Genomic DNA, 6,931 nt, shown 5'->3' on the forward strand with positions numbered 1-6,931 from the left:
TTGTCAAGTAAATCCTCTTGAGCTGAAGTTGTACCCTTGGCATAGTGGGTCACATGTTCAGGTCAACCCCTGAGCCACAGTGCCCTGAAAAAAGTCAAGGCCATTAAGCAAGTCTTCTTATTTCCAGAAGAACAGTCATTGTGTTTGTAGCATTTGTTTGAACGATAAGAATGCAGTAGTTTATGCCCTCATGACACATTTGATAGATAGATAGGTGGATAGATAGATAATTTATTGACCACAGCTACATTTATAATAAAACATTCAACCAGTAAAATATTTACATTACAAAATATTCTATCAAACTAATTAAAACGGAAACTGTTGTCCGCAAAATATTACACCTCATACCACAAAACAAATATAAACCAAATGAACAACAAACGAGCGAAAATTCAATTTGAACACCTCCAGTACATCACAAATTATCTTACAACTTTTATCATGGGGAATAGTATCAGTGAACAAATCATTTAGATATTATAATCGTGTCTTATATCTGTTGTTAATGGGCAGGCTTCAACCACATGCCTCTCCGTTTGTACAAGGCCACAAACACACAATCGTTCCTCAAGTGGAAGGCATCCACGCCCCCGCCTATTCCACCCCCCCCCCCCCGTCTCCACCGCCAGGCTGTGTCCAGATATACGGAACTGTGTGAATGATATTCGGTGGAACTCACTGATTAGGTGTTTTGTTTTGTAAACGTCGTGTACAGAGTAACTTGGGTTCATCTCTTTGTATATTAGACACCTTGATGAGTTTAAGTTGGCAATCGCGTTGTGAACATTCCTGATTAATGAATCCTTATTCGGAATTTCGTTTCTAATAAAGTCTGTCACTAGTTTGCCTGTGCAGGTATTATTATCCATCGAAATTTTAATAGCCAGTGACAAAGGATCGTCGTGCATAGTGGACCTTTCGGATCACATCTTGTTAAAGAATTTTTGTTGATAGTATCTAACCAAATCTGGTAGCGACAGACATCCTACTTCATCGTAACGTACCGTGTTGGATGTGGTCCTTCTTATCCCTAACGGTTGTTTTAATGCCCAGTTGTACAGTTTGATGACTGGCTTGATATCAGCTCCAACCGACGACTCACACCATACATGAGGGACGACAACAACGCCGCATCAAATATCCGTCGCTTCACAATAAATGGCGCATCATTATTCCTTTCAATAAACGATACAAACTTCAGCAGGTGACACATCTTATTCTTTACTTGTAGTCTGACGGCCGATGACACAGAACCGTCGCTGGTGAACGGTGAACCTTAGTAAACATAACTTGTACAGTGTTCAACCACAAGTTCGTTCACGCAAATAGGTTTATCGTCCCCATCACCGCCATTGATTGGAAATAATTTGGTTTTACTATTGTTTACAATCATGCCATAATCTCTACAAAACTGTTGCAATAACTGTATCTTTTTTTTTTATCATATTTTGCCTACTTGTTGATAGTAGCACAGTATCGTCCATTAGTACTAAAATGTGCAACCATTCTAAAAATCTTTCCCTATCACATTTATCTTTCATCACTCTGATTAACTCATTCACAAAAACTATGAACAAGAAACACGAAGTTGGTGAACCTTGCCTAACCCCCAGTGTGGCTGTGATGACGACACCACCCAATATACTTTCGGTTACACGGTACATTGCCACTGTCGCTGCCAGCATCAACATCCCACATGCTAGTCTCGTTAATACCGTGAATAACTTTTTCCTAGGGACTAAATCTTACGCTTTCGTAAAGTAAACGAAAGTCACAAACAGCTTTATCTTTTTACGTCTAGCTGTATCAGTAGGAAGACGTAAGGCAACAATGTGCTCCACACAACCTCTGCCTCTGTGCCCCTGCCTGCTCATGGGAAACAGGCAAATTACCATATATATTCTCTCTCTCTCTCTCTCTCTCTCTATCTATCTATCTATCTATCTATCTCTCTCTCTCTCTCTCTCTCTCTGTAGGGTAGGCAGGGAGGAAGGTAGGAAGGGAGGTGGGTAGGTTGGAAGGTAGGCAATTAATTAGTCAGCAAGGTAGGCAATTAATTAGTCAGCAAGGCAGGTGGGAGATAGGCAAAGAGGTAGTTAGGCTGGTAGGTAAGTAGGTGGGCAATGAGATAGGTAGATATGAAGGAAGGTAGAAGTTTGGTAAGGAGGTATGTAGCCAGCAAGGTAGGTTGGAGTTTGGTAGGCAAGGAGGTGGGCAGGCAGGAAAGTAGGTAGGAAGAAGGAAAAGCGGTATGTACAGTAGACAGGAAGGTAGGAAGCAGAGAGGCCAGAAGGTATCAAGGCAGGAAGGGAGGTAGGCAGAAAGGCAAGTAGGCAAAGATATAGGTAGAAAGGGTGTACGTGAACATGTAGGCAGGGAAACAGACTAGGAGGTACAGTAGGTAGGGAAATAGGTAGGGAGGTAGGCAGGAAATTAAGTAGGAAATTACGAAAGTAGTTATGTTGGTGGACAGGTAAGGAGTCGGCAGGAAAAGATGAAGGTAGATAAAGACGTAGGTTGGAGGGGAGGGCAGGTGGGTAGGTAGGCATGTAGATGGGTAGGGAAGAAGGTAAGAATGGAAGTAGGAAAAGAAGTGACCAATGAGGCAGGTAAATCTGTAGGTAAGGAGGTAAGTAGGGAGGTATATTGGGATTCAGGTAGGTAGGCAAGAAGGTAAGTTGGTAGGGAGGTGGGGAAGTAGGGAAGAAGGTGAGTGAGGTAATCTGACAAAGGTAGGCTAATCCTTTACATGCTCAGGGATTTACTTGGACTTTGATGCCATCAGATGAAAGGATTACATAGGCTAACAAGAGTGGCTGCTGAGATCAGAGCATAAAAAAACTCCCTGCATTCGCCTAGGATCACATGAGACTTAACCTTCCAGACCCTAGAGTGGCAACACACAACTAGTACTGTGTGTATGTATGGATGTGTGTATGTATATATGTATGTATGTAGTATATTAACCACGTTGCACACGCCTAACACAGATGAGCCGCTTTTTATACAGTAATGCAATTACAGTTTACATTTTTTTTTCTTTTATGCGAGGAACAAGGAACCAAAGGCCATGAGCCCACAAAACTGTTCCTTCCAAGAGAATAACAAAATACAAGAGAGAGCCAAAATCAAGATCTGATCATTTCGAGATGCCTGGACACATTGCGTTTGAAAGACTGAAGATCATAGGAAGCAGGATATACAGACAGAGGGAGACAGTTCCGGAGTTGACCTGTTGCATAAATGAATGACTGGGAGTAACGGTTAACTCTTGCATTAAAGAGTTGGAGAGAAAAGGGATGAGAGTTTGCTGCTAGACGGGTGCTATGCGCCCGTCGTAGAGGTGGAGGAATGCAATCGGACAGTTCAGAGGAGCAGTGACCATTGAAGTAGCAATAGAAAAGAGATAAAGATGCAACAGTGCGGCGAAGAGACAGAGGTTGAAGGGAGTCAGTAAGAGGAGGAGAGTTAATGAGATGAAAAGCCTTTGACTCCACCCTATTGAGAAGAGCTGTATGTGGGGAACCTCCCCACACATGAGAGTTGTACTCCACACAGGGGCGGAGAAAACCCGTGTATAGTCAACAATTGTGCAGGAGTAAAGAAGGAACGGAATCGCCTTTCCACAGCTAATCTCTTGGAAACAGATCTGTAATATGATCTTTCCAAGATAAGTCTCGAGTAAATGAAACCCCAAGCATGTTCAAGGATGATGTGGGATTGAGCTGGATATTATTAAACATTAGTGGGTATACCTGTGGAAGATTTTGTCGGGTTGATAGGTGTAAAAACTGAGTCTTTGATGCATTAAAAACAAGATTATTTTTACCCCAGTCAGAGATACAAGCCAAGTCAGACATTAGGTGTGCCATAGCTTCATCCCTTGTTTGTTGAAGTAACTGCTGAGATGGACGTTGCAGGAACCGAATGGAAAGGTGAAGGGTGGAGTCATAACGTATGAGTGGATAGGGTTATATGTACAGCTTAGAAGGTCATTGATAAATAAAAGGAAGAGAGTTGGTGATAGGACAGAGCCCCGAGGAACACGACTGTTTATAGATCTAGGAGAAGAACGATGGCCGCCTACAACAGCAGCTATAGAACGACCAAAAAGGAAGCTATAGATGAAAGCACAGGTAGAAGGATAAAAACGGTAAGAGGGCAGTTTGGAAATTAAAGATTTATGCCAGACTCGATCGAAAGCCTTTGAGATGTCAAATGCAATGGCAAAGCTTTCACCAAAGTCCCGAAAGAAGGATGACCAGGAGTCTGAAAGGTAGGTGAGAAGATCGCCAGTGAAGCGTCCCTGACGGAACCCATACTGATGATCAGAAAGAAGGTTGTGATAGGATAGATGCTTAAAAAATTTTCTATGAAGAATTGACTCGAAAACTTTTCAGATACAGGATGTTAAAGCAATTGGACGATAGTTAGAGGGTTGGGAATGGTCACCCTTCTTTGAGACTGGCTGAATGAGAGCAAACTTCCAGCAAGAAGGAAAGGTACACATTGATAGACTGAGGCAAAAGAGTTTGCCTAGGCAGGGTGTAAGCACAGAAGCACAGTTCTTGAGAACAACAGGAGGGACTCCATCAGGCCCATATGCTTTGTTAGTATTTAGGCCTGTGATGGCAGAAAATACATCAGCTGAAGAAATTTTAATGTCAGCCATGAGGAAGTCAGAGGGGGGAAGTGATGGAGGAACAGCACCAGAATCGTCTAAAGTGGAATTGGAGGAGAAAGTCTGAGTGAAGAAATCTGCTTCATCAATAGAAAAAATAGCTACAGAGCCATCAGAGTAGAAAAGAGGAGGGAAGGATAATGAGGTAAAGTTGTTAGAAAGGTTTTTGGCAAGGTGCCAGAAGGAGCGGGAAGAATTCAAGTTGGAGAGTTGACAGCATTTAGTACAGATGAAATTATTTTTAGCAGAGCGAAGAACAGGCTTAGCACGATTCCGGGCAGAAACATAAAAAAGATGTGATTCAGGGGTTGATTGGCTCCGGTACCTATTATAGGCCCTCTCCTTGTTGCGGATAGCATTATAACAAGCGTGATTAAACCAAGGCTTTCTTGCATTAGTCAAAGGATATGAGAAAGGAATGTATGCTTCCATGCCCGAGAGAATAACCCCCATAATGTGCAAGGCACACGCAGATGGCTCCCGGCCATGGAAGCAATAATCATTCCAGGGAAAGTCAAAGAAGTACTGGCTGAGGGCCTCCCAATCTGCAGCTCCAAAGAGCCACAAACGACGTTTCTTTGGAGGGTCCACAGGCCGTACTGGAGCGACACGACAGGTTAAGGTGATAAGGTTGTGATAGGAGGACCCTAACGGAGAGAAAAGATTAACAGTGTAAGCAAAAGGATTAGTTGTAAGGAAGAGGTCAAGTATGTTGGAGCTCTCTCCAAGGAGGTCAGGGATACGGATTGGGTGCTGTACAAGCTGCTCAAAGTCATTAAGGATAGAAAAGATGAAGGCTTGTTCACCAGGTGGATCAGTGAAAGGAGAGGTGTTTGACAAGTACCATGACCTCTCGGCCAAAGACCATGAGAGAATGCGACGTGGTGGCTAGGATACCACTAACTACAACCTGACCATCAATAGCCCACGCCTCAACGGAGATACCATTTTGAAGAACAAAAACAAACAGCAGCTTTCGGCAGTAATATCTTCATTCAACCTGGGAGATAATACAACTTTAGAGGATCGAGATGACGATGTCTTTTCATATGACGAAGCTGATGTCGCAATGATTACATACTTGTGCAAGCAGCTGAGTGTAATCAAGTAATCAGGATTCTCAGTAACGATACCGATGTATTGGTATTGCTGATTTACTGGGTTTGCAAAGCTCAACTGCACCAGACACGTAGAGTTCAGATGGACTGTTGGAATGGAGAAATTGTAGGCATCAATAGGACCTGTAAGAAGCTGAGTCCTATATGTTTGCAGTTGCTGGGCATGCATGCACTATCCGGATGTGATACTGTATCGTATCCATTTAACAAAGGGAAATCTGGTGCTCTAAATATCTTGCAGGCAATACACTTCTCTGGATTGGATGAGATGCTGGGTGAGGAAAATACAACAGAAAGTGACCTTATGAAAAAAGGACAGGAGTTCTTTGTGGCATTATATGGTCAGCAGCTAGTTATCTCAATGAATGCAGCCTGCTACAGGATCCATACAGTGAAAAAAGGGAACTCAGTCTGTATCATGGCCCTGCTTGCCACAGATGCCAATCTGTTCCTCCATGTACAGCGAGCACATCTCCAAATGATATTGTGGAAAGCAGCTGATGAGTCAGGCCCTCCAACACTGGATATCGAGAAATTTGGATGGAATGTGAAGAATGGAATCCCATCGCCCACATTTGCTGCTGATTCTCCAGCTCCTCCTGGCCTCATTGATGTTCTCCGTTGTGGTTGCAAAGCAAAAGGGCAAAGCCTGCACCTATACAACAAGCTCTTGTCACAGAAACCACTTATCCTGCAATATCTGTTTCATATGTGGAGGAATAGATGGATATCATAACCCATTCTTGCTTAAAGTGGGATGAGACTGATGACTGTGATTATTCTGATGTGGACGATAATTTGCTAGATGACATTTTAATATGTACTTTGTTCAATTTCCGCATGTTTGCATGGTTTAACAGTGTGTTTTTCTTAGCTGCCATTCAAGTGATCTAGGTGTGTATTAACACTGCTAGCGATACACACCATATGATGTAATGTTGAAGTAACTGTGGTCCTTGCAAACATAGCTGAGTTACCTTAAATGCACCATATGATTGCAAAATTAATTCATTAGAAAATCTTGAGCAGTAGACCACAATGAGACGTGTATTGGCGGCAAATGGACTGTACCATTAACAATGTAGAATAGCGTTTCACCCCATTACTTGGTAACACAAATATTGCCATT

Source organism: Coenobita brevimanus, chromosome 45 (genome assembly GCF_032717465.1).
Source record: "Coenobita brevimanus isolate Jiangsu-jjx chromosome 45, ASM3271746v2, whole genome shotgun sequence".
Classification (NCBI taxonomy): domain Eukaryota; kingdom Metazoa; phylum Arthropoda; class Malacostraca; order Decapoda; family Coenobitidae; genus Coenobita; species Coenobita brevimanus.